Source organism: Cetorhinus maximus, chromosome 23 (assembly GCF_964194155.1).
Source record: "Cetorhinus maximus chromosome 23, sCetMax3.hap1.1, whole genome shotgun sequence".
NCBI classification, from domain to species: Eukaryota; Metazoa; Chordata; class Chondrichthyes; order Lamniformes; family Cetorhinidae; genus Cetorhinus; species Cetorhinus maximus.
In genome coordinates this window covers 46,119,969-46,141,300 of record NC_135901.1, presented here as the reverse complement: position 1 = coordinate 46,141,300, position 21,332 = coordinate 46,119,969, and the positions used below count along the sequence as shown (strand labels likewise).

General features: G+C 45.0%; 1 protein-coding gene and 1 non-coding gene across 2 annotated transcripts in view; both read right to left on the bottom strand.

Annotated features, from left to right (window-relative positions):
• Nucleotides 1–21,332, bottom strand: part of LOC144698522 (uncharacterized) — a 121,484-nt gene that overhangs the window by 26,238 nt on the left and 73,914 nt on the right. The gene's annotated exons all lie outside the window — the stretch shown is intronic.
• trnak-cuu (transfer RNA lysine (anticodon CUU)) lies at nucleotides 3,870–3,942 on the bottom strand. The gene has a single exon. It is a non-coding gene; the product is annotated as a tRNA-Lys (tRNA).

The window sequence follows — 21,332 nt, the reverse complement described above, 5'->3', positions numbered from 1 at the left end:
TTGATGTTCAATGGCATTACCATCACTGAATCTCTCACTATCAACATCCTGGGGGTTCCTATTGACCAGGAACTGAACTGGACTAGCCATATAAACACTGTGGCTACAAGAGCAGGTCACAGGTTAGGAATCATGCAACGTGTAACTCACTTCCTGACTCCCCAAAGCCTGTCTACCATCTACAAGGCACAAGTTAGGAGTGTAATAGAATACTCCCCACTTGCTTGGATGAGTGCAGCCCCTGCAACACTGAAGAAGCTGGACACCATCCAGGGCAAAGCAGTCCACTTGACTGGCACCACATCCACATTCACTCCCTTCACAACCGATGCACAGTAGCAGCAGTGTGTACCATCTACAAGATGCACTGCAGGAATTCACCAAGGCTGCTTAGACAGTAGTGTCCAAACCTACGACCATTCCCAGCTAGAAGGACAAGGGCAGCAGATAGATAGGAACACCATCACCTTCAATTCACTCATCATCCTGACTTGGAAATATATCGCCGTTCCTTCACTGTCACTGGGTCAAAGTCCTGGAAGTCCCTTCCTAACAGCACAGTGGGAGTACCTACACAACATGGACTGCAGCGGTTCAAGAAGGCAGACCACCTTCTCAAGGGCAATTAGGGATGGACAATAAATGCTGGCCCAGACAGCGAAGCCCACATCACGTGAATGAATAAAAAGAAAAGATCCAGGTTTACCTGCAAATTATATTGCCTTGAACTTCTGACCAAAGTAAAGCTCTGCAAACGTCAGTCCCTGGAGCAAGGCTGACGTATTTGCTCAGGTGAAGAACCAGCTGAAGCTTTCAATATTGGTTTTCTTAACACCGATTTCCAAATGGGAATTGTTCAATGGCTTGAAAGTGAAAAAAAAACAGGGTTAAGGAGAAAGAGAAGGAAATTGTCATTAATTATAAAGCTCTTTGTACAAAACTGACATAGACACCATGGGTGGAAGGTCCTCTTACTGAGCTGTGCCATTTGATGATGACATTGTTGATCAGTCTGTCTCCAGCATTCCTAATGAGAACAGCCGAATTCCATTTCTTCAAAACAAAGACCCAAAGTGCTGCTGCATGACGTCACCGTTTAACATTCCAGACAGCTCCATTGGGATCTTTACAGCGCAGGGTTTATAGAGGCGAGTGGGGTCATATTCGCTTCCCATATGATGGAGCTGCGGTTTGAAAGCTGGCAAGAGCATTATCCAAGCTTGTTTATTTGAGTGAGGGAAAGTTCGATAATTTACGTTTGTTGTAAATATGAACACGACGGTTGGAATACTGCTGACATTTCTGATTTTAACCAAATTAATAATTAGTTAATTAGAAGCAAACCCATCCAAATACGTCTGATTTTCTGTTTTTGATTCGATAATTAAGTTTGCTGTAAATATGAAAACAACGGTTGGAATCCTGCTGACTAAAGTTATCACCATTTGTGATTTTAACCAAATTAATAATCAGTTAATTAGAAGGAAACCCATCCAATTATGTCCGTATTTTCTGATTTCCATTCATTTATCAGCATTCAGGAAATTTGCTTTCGGAAATGGAACAAACACTGAGCCAAGTTGGTGACATCCTTGCTTTCTGGGCCTGTGTCTCTCCTTAGGCCTCTGTCACTCTCGGTGTATATCTCTCTGTGTCTGTTCCTCTGTGATTGTCAATGTGGTTCAGTTCCCTTAGGGGGTGCAAACTTTTTTCACGTCGCAAAGTTGATTCACATTAGTTCAGGTTAAAATGTTGATGAGAAAAGTATCAGCGTGAACGATAAAACAGGAGACTGGCCCTTTCTATATATATCCTACAACAGCAACAATTTGTATATATAAAGCGCCTTTAACCTGTTGAAACGCCACAAGGCGTTCCCCGTGAGCATTATATTAATATAAATTATGACACCGAGTCCCATATTCGGCCAGATGACTAAAAGCTCGGTCAAAGGGGGTGGGGGGGGGGGGGGCGCTTTAAAAACTCTCTTAAAGGAGGAAAGTATCGATTTCATGTTCCAGCTAACAGCAATGGTTCTTCTCATTGGTGAAGAAGTCACTTGTGTTCAACCAAACACAAGTCCAGTGACTCGGAATTGGCGCTTCCATTGGACCAACAGCGAATAGTGTGGAGGGTTTTGGAAATTGAAAGTTGCACATGAGCAGCTTGTGGGGCTATTTCACCTCACTGTCAATTTCATGTTCCAGCTCACGGCAACCGTTGTTTTCATTGGCTGACAAAGTCGTTTATCTTGAACCTAAACAGGCAGTTTTGTGGTGAAAGAGATCTGAACTGAAAAACAATAGGCAAAAGCAACGTAGCTAAGCAGAATCGAACAACTTTGGTGCAACTTCCCTAGTGGTTAGGATTCGGCACTATTACCGTCGCGGCCCGGGCTCGATTCCCGGTCAGGGAATGTTGATTTATTGAATTTTTTGAAACGAGTGTTGATCACTCATTGATTAGAAATGTTTAAAAGCTTCACCAGAATCAGAAGAGTGAGGGTTTAAATTTCGTCTCAGATCTGGAAAACATCACACTCGTGAGTGGCAGTGAAGGAAGAGGAGAGGAGAAGGGCTGTTTACTAAGCACTGACTATAGAAATGTTGTTGTGAGGCAAAATATGGGTGGGAGAAGTACGAATTTTGCTGCCTACTGTTTGCACTGGCACAAATCTCACTCCTGATGGATCAACCAATCACTACTGCTCTTTGAAAGCAGCACGCCCAGCCGAATGGCCTCTTTCTGCGCTGCAACTTTCTATAATTTTATGTTTCCCAACAGCACGGGTCATTCTGCCATTTTATAACCGACTCGACCGAGATGTACTTTCTCACCTTGTATTTGGCTCTTTTGAAACCTAAACACGGAGCAAATTCAGCGAGTTTTCTTGTCATTTCCAGCACGAGATTTGTCACGAGACTAATTAATGGTGCCAATCCTTCCCTGGAGCTCACCGCGTCCAAAGAGCACTGTTACCATCAGCCTGTTATGTATCCTCTTGCAGTACATCTGCTGAACATTATAAGCTTATCACAGCTCTGCTTTCTTCACATTGAAACCCAGTGTGAAAATCAATTAAAAAGCTGAACAACTGGGAGGAGAGTGACTGTGGATAATCGGCACTGTGCACATTCCTATAATTAGTAGGAGGTGTCAGCTGTGGCTCAGTTCATAACACCCTCGCCTTTGAATCAGAGGGTTGTGGGTTCATGTCCCACTCTGGAAACCAAGAACTGTGATTGTACTCGAAAGAGTTGCAATCTGTGACTGTTGATAACTCAAAAGAATTTAGGAGGTGTCAGCTGTGGCTCAGTTCATAGCACCCTCGCCTTTGAATCAGAGGGTTTTGGGTTCATGTCCCACTCCTGGAAAATCAAGAACTGTGATTGTACTCGAAAGAGTTGCAATCTGTGACTGTTGATAACTCGAAAGAGTTTCCTGTAATCAGTATCTGGGAGAACCAGGAAGATGAGATCCAGGTGTCTCTTTACCCACGAGTTTTACCCATTCCCACGAACTGGCTGTGTCTGCATTGAACAGCTAATTGACCTGGGAGCTGGACGGGCAGAGGGAGCTGGGGGCGAGACAGGGACAGAATCAGGAAGAGATGCGACAATAAAGTGCTTTGAATTTGATGTGTGTCAGTTGCTTTCAGTGATGAAAGTTTCACAGGAGCCGCAGTGATTGGTTGTTTTTTTTTGAAAGCAACAAGATTTAGAAGTAAAAAGATAAAAGCAAATTACTGCAAATGGCGCAAATCTGAATCAAACACAGGAAATGCTGGAAAAACTCAGCAGCTGGAGGGAGAAACAGGGTAAATTTTTCCAGACGGTACGACTCTTAATCAGATTTTTAAAATATTATAGCGCCCAACATGGGGCTCGAACCCACGACCCTGAGATTAAGAGTCTCATGCTGTACCGACTGAGCTAGCTGGGAATGTGAAAGACTATTTCGTATCCCAACATACATGGATAAACCTGTTGCTTTCCACCTGATACCTCAGCTTGGTCGGAATTTTAAAGTGTGGGACGGAATCGGCCGACAAAAGCCCCAAGGTTGCAATGCATTCCTCTCAATCATCAATAACATCATTCACATCTTCCACTTCTTAGCTGCACCTCCTTCCAAATACTGTGATCCATTTTCCTCAGGGTTTTCTCCTGCATTTAATGTTTACCTGCTTTGTGTCCTCATTTTGAAATCAGGTTCATTTCATTATCCAACACAAACTGAATTGCAAACCTGACTGACAAACAATGGTAAATAAGTCACTCGGTAACACAAATCCCATGGTACTCATTTTCAGATTCACATCAGTCAGCTTTTCAATAAAATAAAGGAATTTTACAGTGAAAAGAATTGGAAAGTTTGTGTGACTTTTATTTGTGCCTCACTCACTCGGGTATTCTGTAAATGCTGCTCGGAGGTTTAGTGACCGGGATATATTGTACCTGCAATATCCTGAGCCTGTGCTCTGTGTATTGGTAGGTGTGGCCCGGGTTGGAGTATCTCTCGTCCCAGGGATGGGCAGTAACCCGCTGACTGAAGCTGCAGTCGCTGCTTTCTGCTGGCAGTGGGTGATTGGAGAGTGCGGGGCCGGAATATTGCTGCTTTTCTGCTTTTCCATGTCTCACTCACTGTGGAGCTGAGGAAGAGAGAATAATCGATGGGTTCGTTTGATTCCAATAATTTCGTGAATTTCTGATGGGTTAGATGAAGGTACAGAGAGGGTCCAAATCTTTTCTCATTGTATTTGACAGAAAACGTAATTTTAAAAAGAAGCTGTTTTTGTGGGACCTCACTGGACAACAAAAGACCTGCCACCGTTTGGGGATATCCTGCAGCCCAAGTACCCAATGACAATCCGGAACTGTGTGACAATGATTGGTGCTGAGGGGGAAAAACAGTAAAAATCCTTAAACCACTGGGTGGTTTTGAATCACCAACCTTTCAGTTATCAGGCAAACACGCTGACCAATTGCGTCACAGACACTTACACAAACCTAACTGACGAGGTATCCCAACCAGGGTGTCAGTGAGTATAATCTTCAGATTGCCACTACCCAGATTGCTGTTGCGCTCTATCAGTTTTACTCTTCTAAAATAAAGGGTGAGACATTCATTATGGACACATGGAAACAGTCTGATCCCACCCACTACAGACACATCCATGTCACTGGGAACCAGCTCCCCTACAACCGGTGCCATTTCCCTTCGAGCCTTTCATTGTCTTGTCTGTTACCAAGTATTCTGATTGTCCCGAAGCCGATATTAGGTTTGAATTCCTGATGTGCAGTAACGAGAATCCTTTCACTGTCACAGATCAGTTAATTTCACTGACAACATCAGAGTCAATTTTCCAGCGTCTTAAAGAAGGGAAAGGTGCCTTGACTGTCTCTGGTTCACCCTTCATTCGCATTAGATTCCATTTCTCAAAGGGGATTTTCATTTCCTTCTTGAGTTCCCTGACCACATCTGGCAGCATCTTTGGATTGAGAGGCTTAATTAACATTTCAGATGCAGTGCAGTTCTAATGAACGGCTACAGACCTGAAATGAAAGCCATGTCTCTCTCTCCACAGACGCTACAAGGTCTGCTGAGAATTCCAGCATTTTCTGTTTTTATTTCAGATAACCAGCATCTGCAGTACTTTACTTTTTTTCCCCCTGATTAGTGAAACATATAAGACCCTGAGCAGTACTTGACAGGGTAGGTTTGGAGAGGATGTTCCCTCTTCTGGGAGAATCTAGAACTCGGGATCGCTGTTTAAAAATAAGGGGTCGCCCATTTAAAACGGAGATGAGGCGATTTTTTCTCTCTCAGTGGGTTGTGAAACTGATGAACTCTCTTCATCTAAAGGCTGTGGAAGCAGAGTCTTTAAATATTTTTAAGGCAGATGTGGATATATTCTTGGCAAGCAAGTGGGTGACAGGTTATCGGAGATAGGTGGGGCTACAGATTTCAGGTGACTATCAGATCAGCCATCATCTTATTAAACGGCGGAGCGGGCTTGAGGGGCCGAATGGCCTACTCCCGCTCCTTTTTCTTATGCAGTGCTAAGAATGTGGAACCCATTACCAGTAGATTTCGAGATCATGTCTAAGCTGAAAATGTGTAGGTAAATTAACACTGTAAACAGATTGTTCACCAGCTGGAATTGGAAAGGGAATCACTCTCATCCCATTTACTGACACAGCAACATTGTCTCACTGGTGGGAGACCATTCAGATACTTCACGTGTGCAAAGGGCTTTATTCAGTTTTCCCACAAGTTAACACTCCAACTTTAAAAGTCCAAAGTATTTGGTCCACAATCAGAGAATTGTTACTAACATGACACAGTTTAAATGTTCCACGTATAGGGGGAAAAGTCAGGAGCTCATCCCATCTGCTGAGACTGCACTGAGTTCAGATCTAACTGTAGGATCATTATATCCAGGAGAGAATTGTGGTGGAGTCATGAGCAATTTGGCCGCTGCATCAAGTGATTCAACAATTTTATGTCTTGTCCCTATGTCACCCATCGTATTCAGATTACGAGACAGAGGTTTCTGTTCTACAATATGATCTTTCAATGGCAGAGCGGAAACCCAAGTTTCACTGCGAGACAGAATGTGCCCTGTCCTCACTCTAGCAGCTTCCTGCGCGTGCGCATTGCGGTGTATGATGGTGCATGCGCATTTCGGTGTTTCATGAGCATGCGCAGTGCTGGCCTGTGACTGAAGCTACTCAGTGCGGAGGAGAGAATGTCGAGTGGAGCAAACTAACAGAGTTAGTGGGTGTGTGAAGAGGAATGGAGCCAGCGGAGTGGGCAGGGAGGCTTCATAAAGACACAGTGCAGGCCGTAGACCCCAAATAACAAGGTACCGGTCTTGTGTTTGCAGAGAACGGGCCGAAAAAGTCTGGATTTCTCCCTTCGCCAGGCCCAGCCGCCATCTTTATAGGGGGCAATGTGCAGCAGGGCGCATGCGCGGTCATGGTCCAGGTAGCAGGAGGAGAGAATATTGTGCATTTCTACCCTGGACTGACAGGGATGGATTTTGGAAACTCCTTTTACAGGGGGTTAGAAGGGGAGGATTTACACACAGCAAACTCAAACCAATAGAAACGTTTGGCCTTTCTGAATTTCTGTTCGGGACTGACTGATGGATTTCGTGAACTCTATTTCCAGGATGTTAGAAGTGGAGGGCAAACTCAAGGGAGGTGAGAAACCAAAACCAAACATCACGTCAAAATCTGAAAGTCACTTGTTTCACCAGGACCTGAATATCATCAGCCTTTGAAAGTAAGCATTGAGTTCCAGGTCATTACCAGTCACTGGGTTAAAAAAATCTCTTCCTGTCATCCCCCTTGTGGATCTTGCCCAAAATTTTAAAACTCTGTCCCTTAATCCTTTCATAATCAGCTAATAGGAACAGCTTTTATTTAACTACCTTTCATAATCCTGTACACCTCTATCATATCTCCTCTCAATCTCCTTTACTCCAAGGAGAACAACCCCAGTTTCTGCAACCTCATCTTACAGACAAAACCCCTCATCTCTCGAACCATTCTGGTTAATCTCCTCTATACCCTCACATCCTTCACAATGTGTGGTGATCACTGGTTTGCACAGACCCAGATGTTCTGTGTCCGTGTCTGTGATATCATCACACATCGACAATTACACGGTGACATCATCCCGTTCCCCGGGTATTTCCTCAACTGGGAGATTTTTCTCTGACTCCAGTGTTTCTGATATCTTTCCAGCTGCAGACTCCAGCAGGAGAGTTTAAAGTTGAAAACTGAAACTGTTTCAGAGTTGTCTATTTTTCACCATCCACCTACAATTGAAAGCTTTTAGTTCTATGCTCTGTATCTGTGAGAGGCTCCATGGCTCTGAGGCTGGTGTGGCTCCTTTACTGTGGATCTGAATCCATGTTCATCCATTGATCTGTTTCACCTCTGCCCTCCCTGATCACTTCTCTGCCATTTTTTAACTTCCCCTGTCTCTAATAATGGATGTATTTGAGTCATGTTTAGTATTTTACTGTTACTTCTGTCGATTGTGTCTAAATGAAGTTTCCACCACTGCCCAACCCCCGACCATGTGCTGCTGGCTTCCCAGCTTTATCTTCCCACAGTATCTTTCATAGTCAGGAATTGTTTTTCCTGACCTATAGTCCATTTCTATTCCACTTCTGAGCTTATATTGACCATCAAATTCGGCATCATTTTTACTCCTTGGGAGGAGGCGATGGTGTAATGGTGTTGTCACTGGACGAGTAATCCAGAGACCCAAGGCAATATCCTGGGGACCCAGGTTCAAATCCCGTCATGGCAGATGGTGGAATTCCAATTCCATTTAAAAAATCTGGAATTAAAAGTCTAATGATGACCGATGATGATTGTCCTAAAAACCCACTTGGTTCACTAATGCCCTTTAGGGAAGGAAATCTGCCGTCCTTAGTCTTGCCTACACGTGACTCCAGACCAAGCAGTGGTTGACTCTTAACTGCCCTCTGAATGCTGGCCTAGCCAGTGATGCCCACCTGAATTTAGAAAAATCATTCTGCACACCTTGAAACGTTAACTCTGTCTCTCTCCACAGATACCAGCATCTATTGTGATCCCCAGTTACCTGTGGAGAAGATGATGTTTGACCTTCTTGAACCGCTGCAGTCCGTGTGGTGAAGGTGCTCCCACAATGCTGTTAGGTAAGGAGTAACAGGTTATTCACCCAGCGATGATGAAGGAACAGTGATATATATATATCCAAATCAACAGCAACAATTTGTATTTATATGGCACTTTTAATGTAAGACAATGTTCCAAGGCATTTCACAGAAATGTTAAAAGCAAGGTTTGACACTGAGACAAATAAGGAGATATTAGGCCAGATGACCAAACGTTTGGTCAAAGAGGTAGGTTTTAAGGAGTATCTTAAAGGAAAAAAATGAGGTAGAGAGGAAGAGAGGTTTGGGGAGAAAATTCCAGAGCTTGGGGCCATGGAAACTGACAGAATGCTCAGCAGGTCAGAACAAAAGGAGCACAAACATCTCAGAGGGTTGTGAGGCTGGATGACAGTGATAGGGTGGAGCGAGACCAACATGGAATTTCAAAAAGTGGATGAGAATTTTAAAATGTAGGTGCTTCTTAAGCCGGTGCTTTTGTAGGTCACTGAGCACATGGGTGATAGGTGAACAAGACTTGGTGTGAGTAAGCACACGGGCAGCAGAGTTTTGGATGACCTCAAGGTTACAGGGAGGCTGAAAGTGCGGGAGTGCGTCAGACAGGTCAGGGCGGTGGGTGACTTGGAGGGGAACTTGGAGGCGATTATGCTCACATACATCTGCTACCCTGGTCCTTCTGGGGGTGGAGGTTGAGGGATTGGAAGATTCTGTCAAAGTTCTGCTTATGTTATAGATATAAACAATCCATCTCCTTCGCCTCCTGCGCTACCTACCTCTTTCTCTCTCTCTCTCTCTCTCTCACTCTCTCTTTCCATAGAGGCCAGTGTAGGCCCAGACTAGGTGGCAGGTTCCCTCCCCTGAAGGACATTAGTGAACCAGTTGGGTTTTTATGACAATCCAGCAGTTTTCATGGTCACTTTTTCCTCGTGCCGGCCCCACAGATTCCCAGATTCATTCAGCTCAATTTCACAACCTGCCTTTGTGTTTTTGTGGGTTCTCTCTCACTATCTTTTTTCTGTTTTAAATCAATTTCACAGGGTATTAGAAGGGAAGGATTTGCAGTCGGGAAACTGAAACCCAAACATCACATCAGGAGCTGACTGCGCCACCCAATTTATCGTAAACTGAATATCGTTGGATTTTGAACATGGAAGGAAAAAGCACCGTTCACAGTGGGGAGAAACCGGACACGTGTTCTGTGTGTGGACGAGGCTTCAGCCAATCATCTGGCCTGTAAAAACATAAATTCAGTCATAGCGATGAGAAACCTTGGAAATGTTGGGACTGTGGGAAGGGATTCACTTACCCATCTGACCTGGAAACTCACCAACGCAGTCACACAGGGGAGAGACCGTTCACCTGCTCCGAGTGTGGGAAGGGATTCACTCAGTTACACCAACTCCTGACACATCAGCGAGCTCACAACGGGGAGAGACCGTTCACCTGCTCCGAGTGTGAGAAGCGCTTCACTCAGCTACACCACCTCCTGACACATCAGCGAATTCACACTGGGGAGAGGCCATTCAACTGCTCCGAGTGTGGGAAGGGATTCATTAGTGTATCTAACCTGCTGAGACACCAACAAACTCACACTGGGGAAAGACCCTTCACCTGCTCAGAGTGTGGGAAGAGATTCACTCAGTTATCCAGCCTGCTGAGACACCAGCAAATTGACCCTGGGGAGAGGCCATTCAGCTGCTCCGAGTGTGGTAAGGGATTCATTGATCCATCCATCCTGCTGAAACACCAGCGGGTTCACACTGGAGAGAAAACTTTTAAATGCTCAGACTGCGGGAAGTGCTTTAAAAGTTCCGGGAACCTGATGTCACATCAACGTGTTCACACTGACGAGAGACCGTTCAGGTGCTCTCACTGTGAGACTGGGTTCAGATGGTCATCTGACCTTATGGTACACCAGAGAATTCACACTGGGGAGAGACCATTCACCTGGACGGAGTATGGGAAGGGATTCACTCGATCATCTAACCTGCTGAGGCACCAACGCGTTCACAAGTAACTACAGTGATTGGGATTTGCTGATAATCACATCCAGGAATGAACTATATTCAATGGAGTCGGTTTCTATTGATCTTCATAAACTCCAGCCCAGTTATAGGGGGCCATTTGTATTTTTGAAGTGCTGTGTGTTAAATACAGTGTATTGAGTCTTTTTAGTACCTTTAACACAAGTTATTTCCTTTTGAAAGACTCTCCTTCTCCCCTGTCTCCTCCATCCACACCTCCAACAACAAGTGTGAGGAGCTCATGGAGCTTCTTTGTCACTAAGATTGAGACAATCTGATCAGCTGCCTCTGCTGCTTCCCTCCCTTCCACTAGCCCACTGGACCAAAGATCCATCCTCTTGGGACAGGGGTGAATTGCATAGAATTTGCATCAGGAAGTGAATAAAATAGGTGCATTTCAGGGGAAAATGGATAGCTCTATGAGAAAGAAGGGAATAGATGATTACATTGATAGATTTAGCTGAGAAAAAATGGGAGGAGGCTCGAGTGGAGCGTAAACACCAGCATGGACTGATTGGGCTGAATGGCCTGGTTCTTTGCTGTATATCCCGTGAACTCCTGTGCAATCTAGTCTAAATCCATGGTATTATCTGTCTGGAAGCAGCATGGCATTAAACTGAAAACTAAAATCAAACTTTACCAGGCCATTGTCCTGAGCACCCTGCTGTATGGAGCAGAATCCCGGGTCTGCTCTTGGAGCCACATCAAAGCTCTGGAACACTTCCAGCAAAGACACCCGAGGTCCATCCTGAGAATTAGATGGCAGGACAAAAATCACAAATAACGAGGTTCTCCATCACGCTGGGTTCAACAGCTTGGAGACCACCCTCCAGAAAATTCAGCTCCGATGGCCAGGCCATGTTTCCCACATGGACAATCACAGAAATCCCAAGCTGATCTTCCATGGGGAACTGTCTCAGGGCAAACAACATCAAGGTGGTCAGTACAACCGATACAAGGACACCCTAAAAAAGAAGCCTCACAAACTCCTGCATTGCAGACCGTCTCTCCTCGGAAAACACTGCAGTCGTCCAGCCGAGTTCTGGTCTCTACATTATAGGAAGGATGTGATAGCACTGGAGAGGGTGCAGAGGAGATTTACCAGGATACTGCCCGGGCTGGAGGGTCTGAGCTATGAGGAAAGATTGGATAGGCTGGGGTTGTTTTCCCAAGAGCAGCGAAGGGGACCTGATAGTGGCATATAAGATTATAAGGGGCATAGTTGGTTGGATATTAGTAGAGGGGTCAATAACCGGGGCGGGCATAGATTTAAGGTAAGAGGTAGAAGGCTAAGAGGGGAGTTCAGGAGAATTGTCTTTTCACCCAGAGGGTGGTGGGAGTCTAGAGCTCACTGCCTGAAAGGGTGTAAATGATTTGGGTGGTTGAGTCAGAAACTCTTGTAACATTTTAGAAGTATTTAAATATTCACTTGCATTGCCTTAGCCTCCAGGGCTATGGGCCAAGCGTTGGATAATGGGATTAGTGTAGTCAGAACTTTGTGAGCAGCGTGGACACAATGGGCTGAATGGCCTTCTCCTGTGCTCTACAAGTGTATATTTGGAGGCAAGCACTGAAATTTGGTTCAGCGTGTTTCGAGGACCATCTACACCAAACTCAACATCCGACGTGCCCACAGGAAGGTCAGAGGCGGCACAGCTGCAGAAGTTAACCCAAGCACCATCAACAACAATATGAACGGTCAGTTCTGTGGATGTCCATGTTGAACCCACACCGAACTCTTCAGTCAGGAGAGGACCCACAGGAAATGATTAAATCATTTACAGTTTGGGCACTCAAACAACGAGGAGTCTACCCCAACATTATCCCTGTTCTCTGGATTGGGGAACTATACCCTGTCTGTATTACTGTGGTGCTGTTAATAAAGTCAGCGTGAGACAATCTGTTGTGAGCTTGATTATCTGGTGCCTGAATCCACAAGATTCATCATTTAGAGTCAACAAGATGAACAAGGAAACATATCACAGCCCAAAACTCCAGCTCGATATTCCCATGAGAAAGTCTGTTATCGAACACCTCGAATGGACAGAACAGAGAAAGATTCCTACTGTAAGAAACCCTAGTTAGAGCACAGCTAGAGTACTGAATCCAGTTGTAGTCAGCACATTACAGGAAGGATGTGATCACACTGGAGCGGGCGCAGAAGAGATTTACCTAGATGTTGCCAGGACTGGAGAATTTTAACTCTGAGGAAAGATTGGAGAGGCTGGGGTTGTTTTCTTTGGGACAGGGGAGGAAGAGGGGAGATTTAATTGAGGTGTAAAAATAATGAGGGTCCCAGGTTGGAAGGACCTATTTCATTTACAGAGGTCAGAACCAAGAGGATAGAGATTTAAAGTAATTAGTGGAAGGGTTAGAGGGGAGTTCAATAATGCTTTTACCCAGAGGGTGGTGGGTCTTGGAACTCACTGACTGAACGGGTGGTAGAGGCAGAAATACACAGATTTAAAAAGTGCTGGGATAATCGCTGGATGTGCTGTAACCTACAGGATTATGGACCAAGAGCTGGGAAGCGGGATTAGACTGGTTTGCTCATTTTCAGCCAGTACAGACATGATGGGCTGAATCGCCTCCTCTGTGCTACAATTTCTATGATTCTGCGGTGACAAGTGGTCCTCGTGTTTTTATCTGAGACAGGCCTCAGCCCAGTCATTTGCCCCGAGTGTTGATGTGATGGTTCAAGTGAAGAGATGCCGGGTACTGGGAGCAGCAGGAACAATAAATAAAACCGAGGTGTCAGTAAATACTGATATAGTTTATTTGTGTCTAGTTCCATTTTTATAAATTCTGCTGAATGTTGCCCTCGCCCAGTGTCAGGATATTGGATCAGAGCCACCATGGAAAATTAATTTGACACTGGTGAGATAGACAATGTCAACCGGATCCTCAGTATCTCTGTAACCTCCTCCAGCCCCACAACCCTTCCTGTAAATACAAGGTATTGTTCTTGGATTACACCCTGAGATAGACAATGCAATTATATTTTAACCGTTATTCTTCATGTAAAGTATCTCTCTTCAGGCTGTTCAAGATGAAACCAAACAGTGATTTATTTGTACTTCTTGCAGTTTAGTTCCTGTATTCACTGCTCACAATGTGATCTGCTCTACATTGGGAAGACCAAACACAGATTGGGTGATCACTTTGTGGAACAACCTCCGTTCAGTCTGTCAGCTTGAACCTGAGCTTCCAGTCACTTGTCATTTTAATTCTCTGCCCCACTCCCACTCTGACCTCTCTGTCCTTGGCCTCCTGCACTGTTCCAATGAAGCTCAATGGGAGCTCGAGGAACAGCAGCTCATCTTTCAATTCAGCACTTTACAACCTTCCGGACTCAACATCGAGCTCAGCAGTTTCTGCATCAACAGAGAGTTGTCAGGATTTGGAACATTCTACCTGAAAAGGTGCTGGAACCTGATTCTATCAGGAATTTTAAAAGGGAGTTGACAGGGATTTGGGATTGAGGAACTTACAGGGTTACAAACAGAAAGTTGCTGTGTGGGACTAAACACGACTGCTCTTTCAAAGAGGCAGCACAAGCACAAAGGGTTGAAAGGCCTCCTTCTGTGCTCTAAGTTTCTATGATTCTAGGAGTTGGCCATTTAGCCCCTCGAGTCTGTCCCACTATGCAATCAGATCACGGCTGACCTGTGACCCTTTGTTTCATGTCCCTTGATTTATACCTTGTGTTAGGAAGGATCTATCAATGCCAGATTGAAACTGAACATTGATCAAGCATGTACTGCCAATTCAGGAAGAGAATTACAAACTTCTCCCTACTTTACCTGAAAAAGATTTTCCTAATCTCACCCCTGAAAGTTCTGGCTCTAAGTTTTAGACTATGTTCCTCAGTCCTGGATTCCCCAACCAATGGAAATTGTTCCCCTCTATCTACCACACCATTTCCAATTTATATCATGAAAACTTCGAGAAAATCCTCCTCAATCTTCTAAATTCCAGGGAATACAAACCTCACAGTGAGATGATGAATATTGGCAGAATGAATAGGGTACTCAATGGTACAGTCCTAAAGGGTGTGTAGGGACTGGGGGAGCTGGGGGTTGATGTTCATACACATTTGAAGGCGAAAGGACATATTGAGAGAGCAGTTCGCAAAATATATGAGATCATGGGCTTCATAAGCAGATTTAATGTGTATAAATGCAGGGAAAATAAGCTGACCCGTTATAAAGCTCCGGTTAGGTCACAACAGGAGTATTGCATCCAGTTCTGGTCTCCACACTTTAGGAAAGGGGGAGAGTCCTTGAGAGGATGCGGAGGAGATTTACCAGAATGGTTCCAGGAAAAAGGGAATTCGGTTACAAAGGGAGATTGGAGAAGCTGAAGTTGTTCTTCTTGGAGTTACAGAGTTGAGGGGAGATTGGACAGAGGTGAACAAGATTGTGACAGGTTCAGATAAGGTGGACAAAGAAAATGTTGTTTCCATTTGTTGATGGTACAAGGATTAGGGGGACACATATTGAAGGTTATGGGCAATAGATACAGGGCAAATGCAGGGAGGAACATTTTACACAACAAGTGGTATTAACCCAGAACTCACTGCCTACGAGCAGGCTGGAAACAGACATGATAAATGCTTTAAAATTAAATTGGACCAGCATTTAAGAGAAATAAACATGCAGGGAGTTAAAGACACAGTGGGGCAATGAGACAGACTGGATTGCTCTACAGAGAGCTGGCATGGACTCAATGGGCTGAATGGCCTCTTTCTGTGCTGTAATTACTCTGATGCATTTGTTTGACCACTCCTCATAATTTAACCCTTGGAGTCCAGTTGTCATTCAAGTACATCTGCACTGCTCTCCCACTAAGGCCAATATGGTCTATCCTTCCCATGGTGTGATGCCCAGAACAGAACACAGTATTCCTGAACAAAAACAGAAATAGCTGGAAAAATTCAGCAGGTCTGGCAGCATCGGCAGAGAAGAGCAAAGTTGACGTTTCGAGTCCTCATGACCCTTCAACAGTATTCCTGTCCTGATGAAAGGTCATGTTGACTCGAAACATTAACTCTGTTTCTCTCCACAGATGCTGCCAGGCCTGCTGAGTACTTCCAGCATTTTTTATTTTTATTACAGTGGTTCAGGTGCAGTCTAACCAGGATTTTGAAAATGTCGGTGCTTTTCCCACAAACAGAACAGACAAAACTTTTTCCTTCCGCAATCAAAGTCCGATGATATTCTGGACCTGAGGAATCGAGTGACTCTGTTAGATTTTGATGTAAAGTTTGGTTTGAGTTTCCCCGTCTCCAAATCCGTCCCATTGAAAATCCTGCACAAAGGAGATTATAAAAAAAACATCCCTGTCAGTCCAGGATAGAAATTAAGAGACAAACATTTCTCTGGGTTGGAGTTTGCTGTGTGTAAATCCTCCCCTTCTAACCCCCTGTAAAAGGAGTTTCCAAACACTCGGTGCAAACTGGGCTCCGGGAGTTTGTAATCCGGGTTTGGAGTCCTACACCGGGTGTTTGTGAATCCTCCCAGTCCACCCTCCGGCTCCATTTCTCTCCTGCACTCGGCCCTTTCTCACCCTCTGGACTTTAAATTCCACCGCTTTCGTCCCGGTCCCGGGCACGCACTGCGCATGATCCACTCACAACAGGCTCCGTCCCTCATTCATTCCGATTGGCCGGAGGAACAGCCCGTCCCGTTGGTCCTCCAGGCCCGCCCCCTGTCCCTATTGGTCCGGAGCTGCCGTCAATCATTGTGAGCTGGAGCATGTGTAGCGCGTGAAATCAGGCGTGAGGAGAGCTGGAGCGAGCGGATTTAAAATACGGGATTTACAAAGACCGAGTGCGGACTGAGAGCTGGAAAAAAAAACCCGTGAGTATAGATAGGGCTGGCGGGTGAGTTGGGAGGATTTATGAATTCACGGTCTCTGTCTTAAACCCTCAATAAGGAACCATCCTTCCAATCACAGATTAGGTAATTTCACCGGAAGTAGGCCCGAGTTAACGGCCGCCAACTTTATAGGGGGCAAGGAGCAGCAGAGCGCATGTGCGGTTACCGTCTTTATCGGGGGCAAGAAGCATGTGCGGTCACCATCTTTGTAAGTGGCAATATCCAACAGGGAGCATGCGTGGGCGCCATCTTTACAGAGGTTGCAGACCCGGATGAATGACCCGCAGGAGGGACAATAAATCAGAGATTTGGTGTGAAATCAATGGGTTGTTGTAAAACAGGAGATCAGGGTAACAGTCAGAAACAACAACAACTTCTATTAACATCATAAATCATCCCAGTGAGCTTCAAAGGAAAATTATAAAATAAAGTATAACATTCAGACACAGAAGGAGGTGACCAAAATACTTAAATAGTCACTTGTTTGTACGGAATTTGATTATTAACGAAAAAAGAGACAAGCTGTCAAAGCTTTTCCTGTTGCACTCACCAGGACAGATGCAAGAATCCCAAATTTCAAAGGGAACCACAATTTATACTGCACGAGAAAAGGGTGCTGATTGGTTGGCCTGTCGACTCTGATTGATTGTTGCCATGGACAATACAGCCAGGAGCTGAAATCCCCTCTGCTTTTGTTTAATTCCACAAAACACCCCTTGCCTGGACTTGTTCCTTCCGCCTGCAGAGGACAGGTCCCTGTGGATGAACATACGTAGCTTCTAGCAAGTGCAAGTGAGACATTACTAGCCTGACTGATAATTTTTGAAATTTGGTATTCTTCCCTCTATCCTGATGAGTACAAGATAAAATGTTTTGACAGAATGTCTTTTTTTATTAATACTGAGTTGTCTTAAAGGGGGAAAGTGTCTTAGACAGAGGGAGAGAATCTCAGAGCTTGGGGTCGAGGGAACTGAAGGCACGGACACTAATGTTGGAGCAATTAAAACAGGGAATGCTAGAATTAGAGTAGTGCAGATATCATAGAGGGGTCTGTGGGAGCCACACAGAGAAGAGAGGACGCCATTGGGGGATTTGAAAACAAGGATGAGAATTTTAAAATCGAGTTGCTCCTTGAACGGGAGCCAAAAAAGGTCAGGGAACGGGCCTAGCTGTGAATGAAGACACAGACAGCAAAAATATGGATGTCTTCAAGGTTCCGGAGGGTAGAATGTGGGAGACCAGCCAGGAGTGTGTTGGAATGGTCGAGTCTGGAGGTAAAAATGGGAGTGATGAGGGTTTCAGCAGCAGATGAGACACTCCTAAGACAGGGGTGAGGTCGGGTGATGTTACGGAGGTGGAAACAGGCGATCTTAGTGATGGCACAGACATGAGGTCAGCAGCTTTTTCGGTATCAAATGTGACACCGAGGTTGTGAACAGACTGGTTTAATCTCAGACTGTTCCCAGGGAGAGGGATGGAGTTGGTATCTGGGAAATGGAGATTGGAGCAGGGACTGAAAACAGTGTCTTCAGTCTTCTCAGTATTTAATTGAAGTTAATTAGTCATCAGGAAGAGAAGCAGGAACCAAAATGGGCCATGTGACTGATCCCAGGTTTAACTCAGTTAGAGAGGGAGAGAAGGAAGGAAGGAAACTCTGGGATATTGGGAGAAACCATCTTCACAATCGCTTATTAAATCTCCACAAAGTAAGTTTTGGACACAAGGTTAACATCTGCTATTCTTTATGATCAGTCAGGGGGTTTCAGATTAATGTTTTGTCACGAGTAATCACTGAAGTGAATGATCAGACATATTGTCAACTCCAGTTGTAAAAATTTGTTAAAAAGATACAGAAAGAATTGTCCAAAACTCTGTTTGGATTTCAGCACAGGGAGGAGGGAGAGTGTGTGGGACGGGGATTTGCAGCTTTTGGGGAACAAGAGAGGAAAAAATGTTCCATAGAATTGTCTGTTCTGAATTTCTATCCTGTTCTTACAGTGATGGCTCTTGTAAACTCCTTTTACAGATAATTAGAAGGGGAGGATTTTCAGGCAGGAAACTCAAACCAAACATCACATCAAGATCTGACACAGTCACTCGATTCATCAGGACCTGAATATCATCACCTTTGAATGTGGACGGAGAAACATTTGTCTGTTCTGTCTGTAGGGAAAGATTTCAAACATCAGTGTGACTGGAAAAGCACTGAGACACACACACCCGAGTGAGAGTGTTCCAGTGAATTGACTGTGGAAAGAGCTTTAACTAGTTACACAGCCTGAAATAACATCACACCATTCACAGTGGGGAGAAACTGTACACATGTTCTCTGTGTGGACGAGGCTTCAACTGATCATCAAACTTAGAGAGACACAGGGACACCTGGACCATGGAGAAACCGTGGAAATGTAAGGACTGTGGGAAAGGATTCAATTGTCCATCCAAACTGGAAATCCATCGACGCAGTCACACTGGGGAGCGGCCGTTCACCTGCTCTGAGTGTGGGAAGGAATTCACTCAGTTATCCCACTTGCTGACACACCAGCGAGTTCACACTGGAGAGGGAGCATTCACCTGCTCCGAGTGTGGGAAGGGATTCACTCGGTCATCGAGCCTGCTGACACACCAGCGAGTTCACACTGGAGAGAGACCATTCACCTGCACGATATGTGGGAAAGGATTCACTGAGTCCTCTCACCTACTGAAGCACCAGCGAAGTCACACTGAGGAGAGGCCATTCAGTTGCACGTCCTGTGGAAAGAGATTCAGAACTTCATCGAACCTCAAAGTACACCAGCGAATTCACACTGTAGAGAGGCCTTTCACCTGCTCCGAGTATGGGAAGGGATTCACTCAGTTATCCCACCTGCTGACACACCAGCGAAGTCACAGTGGAGATAGGCCATTCACCTGCTCCCAGTGTGGGAAGGAATTCACTCAGTTATCCCACTTGCTGACACACCAGCGAGTTCACACTGGAGAGGGAGCATTCACCTGCTCCGAGTGTGGGAAGGGATTCCATCGGTCATCAAGCCTGCTGACACACCAGCAAGTTCACACTGGAGAGAGACCATTCAACTGCACGGTATGTGGGAAAGCATTCACTGGGTCCTCTAACCTGCTGAAGCACCAGCGAATTCACACTGAGGAGAGGCCATTCAGTTGTACTTCCTGTGGAAAGAGATTCAAGACTTCATCGAACCTCAAAGTACACCAGCGAATTCACACTGGAGAGAGGCCTTTCACCTGCTACGAGTGTGGGAAGGGATTCACTCGGTCATCCACCCTACAGACACACCAGCGAGTTCACACTGGGGAGAGACCATTCACCTGCTCCCAGTGTGGGAAGAAATTCACTCAGTCATCCACCCTGATGAAACACCAGCGAATTCACACTGGAGAGAGACCATTCACCTGCTCCCAGTGTGGGAAGAAATTCACTCTGTTATCCACCCTGCTGAAACACCAGCGAATTCACACAAGGAGAGGGCATTCCGCTGCACTTCCTGTGTAAAGAGATGCAGCCTTCATTCCACCTCAGTGTACACCAGTGAATTCACATTGGAGAGAGAGCGTTCACCTGCTCCAAGTGTGGAAAGGAATTCCCTCATTTATCCAACCTGTTGACACACTAGCGAGTTCAGACTGGGGACATGCTGTTCACTTTCCCCGAATGTAGGAAGGGATTCACTTGGTCATCCCACCTGTTCACACACCAGCGAGTTCACAAGTGACAGCAGGGGTTGGATGCTGCTGTTATTGCTGCTGTTAATCACATCCAGAACTGAACCATGTTCATTCTGACAGTTGTGGTTTGTTTCTATTGATGTTAATAATCCCTGTAACTGGGCTGAAGTTTAATATCTTGATGTCTGTTAAATAAATTAGTTTTGTTTCAAATTCTCAGAATGTCGAGTCCTTGATTTCTCCAGGATAAGAGGAGACTGACTGATGTCCTGTTCCCAACTGCTCCAATTTTTGGATCTTTTCTCCTCTCTAACTCTAAATTTGTTCAGTTCTCAGACCTTTGGTTACTCTCATGAATACGTCCCAGCTCCCCACACCTCCCAGTGAGCCTTGGGATCCAGGGAAGTATCAGTATTAAAAACAGAAAATGCTGGAAATAACCAATACTTTTCCAAATGCCAATTGATTTTGTCCCAGATTATTGTCTCCAGCCTTTCCCCACCACTGATGTGAAGCTGATTGTCCTGGAATTGCTGTGTTTTTGAACAGGGGTGTAATATTTACAATCTGTCAGTCCTTTGACACCACTACTATATAAGGAGGATTGGAAGATTGTGACCAGAGCCTCCACAAGTTCCATGTGAAGGATGCTGTCTCTGACAGTGCAGCAGTCCCTCAGTGTCACCCTGGAGTGTCAGCCTAGATAATGTGCTCAAGTTTATTAATATTTCCTCTTGTTATTGATGTGGATCATTAAGAAACAATGGACTCTAATTATGTCATCCAGTCCCAGTGCAATGATGTCATGAAGATTATTAAATACCAGCGGAACCTGAGTGAGAGAGTCTGTATGAATATAACTCAGATAGACACAGCTTGTGTCATAGTTCAGTGAGATCTGATCACTCACTGAGTGAGAGAGTCTGTATCAATATAACTCAGATAGACACAGCTTGTGTCATAGTTCAGTAAGATCTGATCACTCACTGAGTGAGTGAGTCTGTATCAATGTAACTCAGATCAACACAGCTTGTTGGAACAGACCTGGGGAGAAAGAGGCTCTGA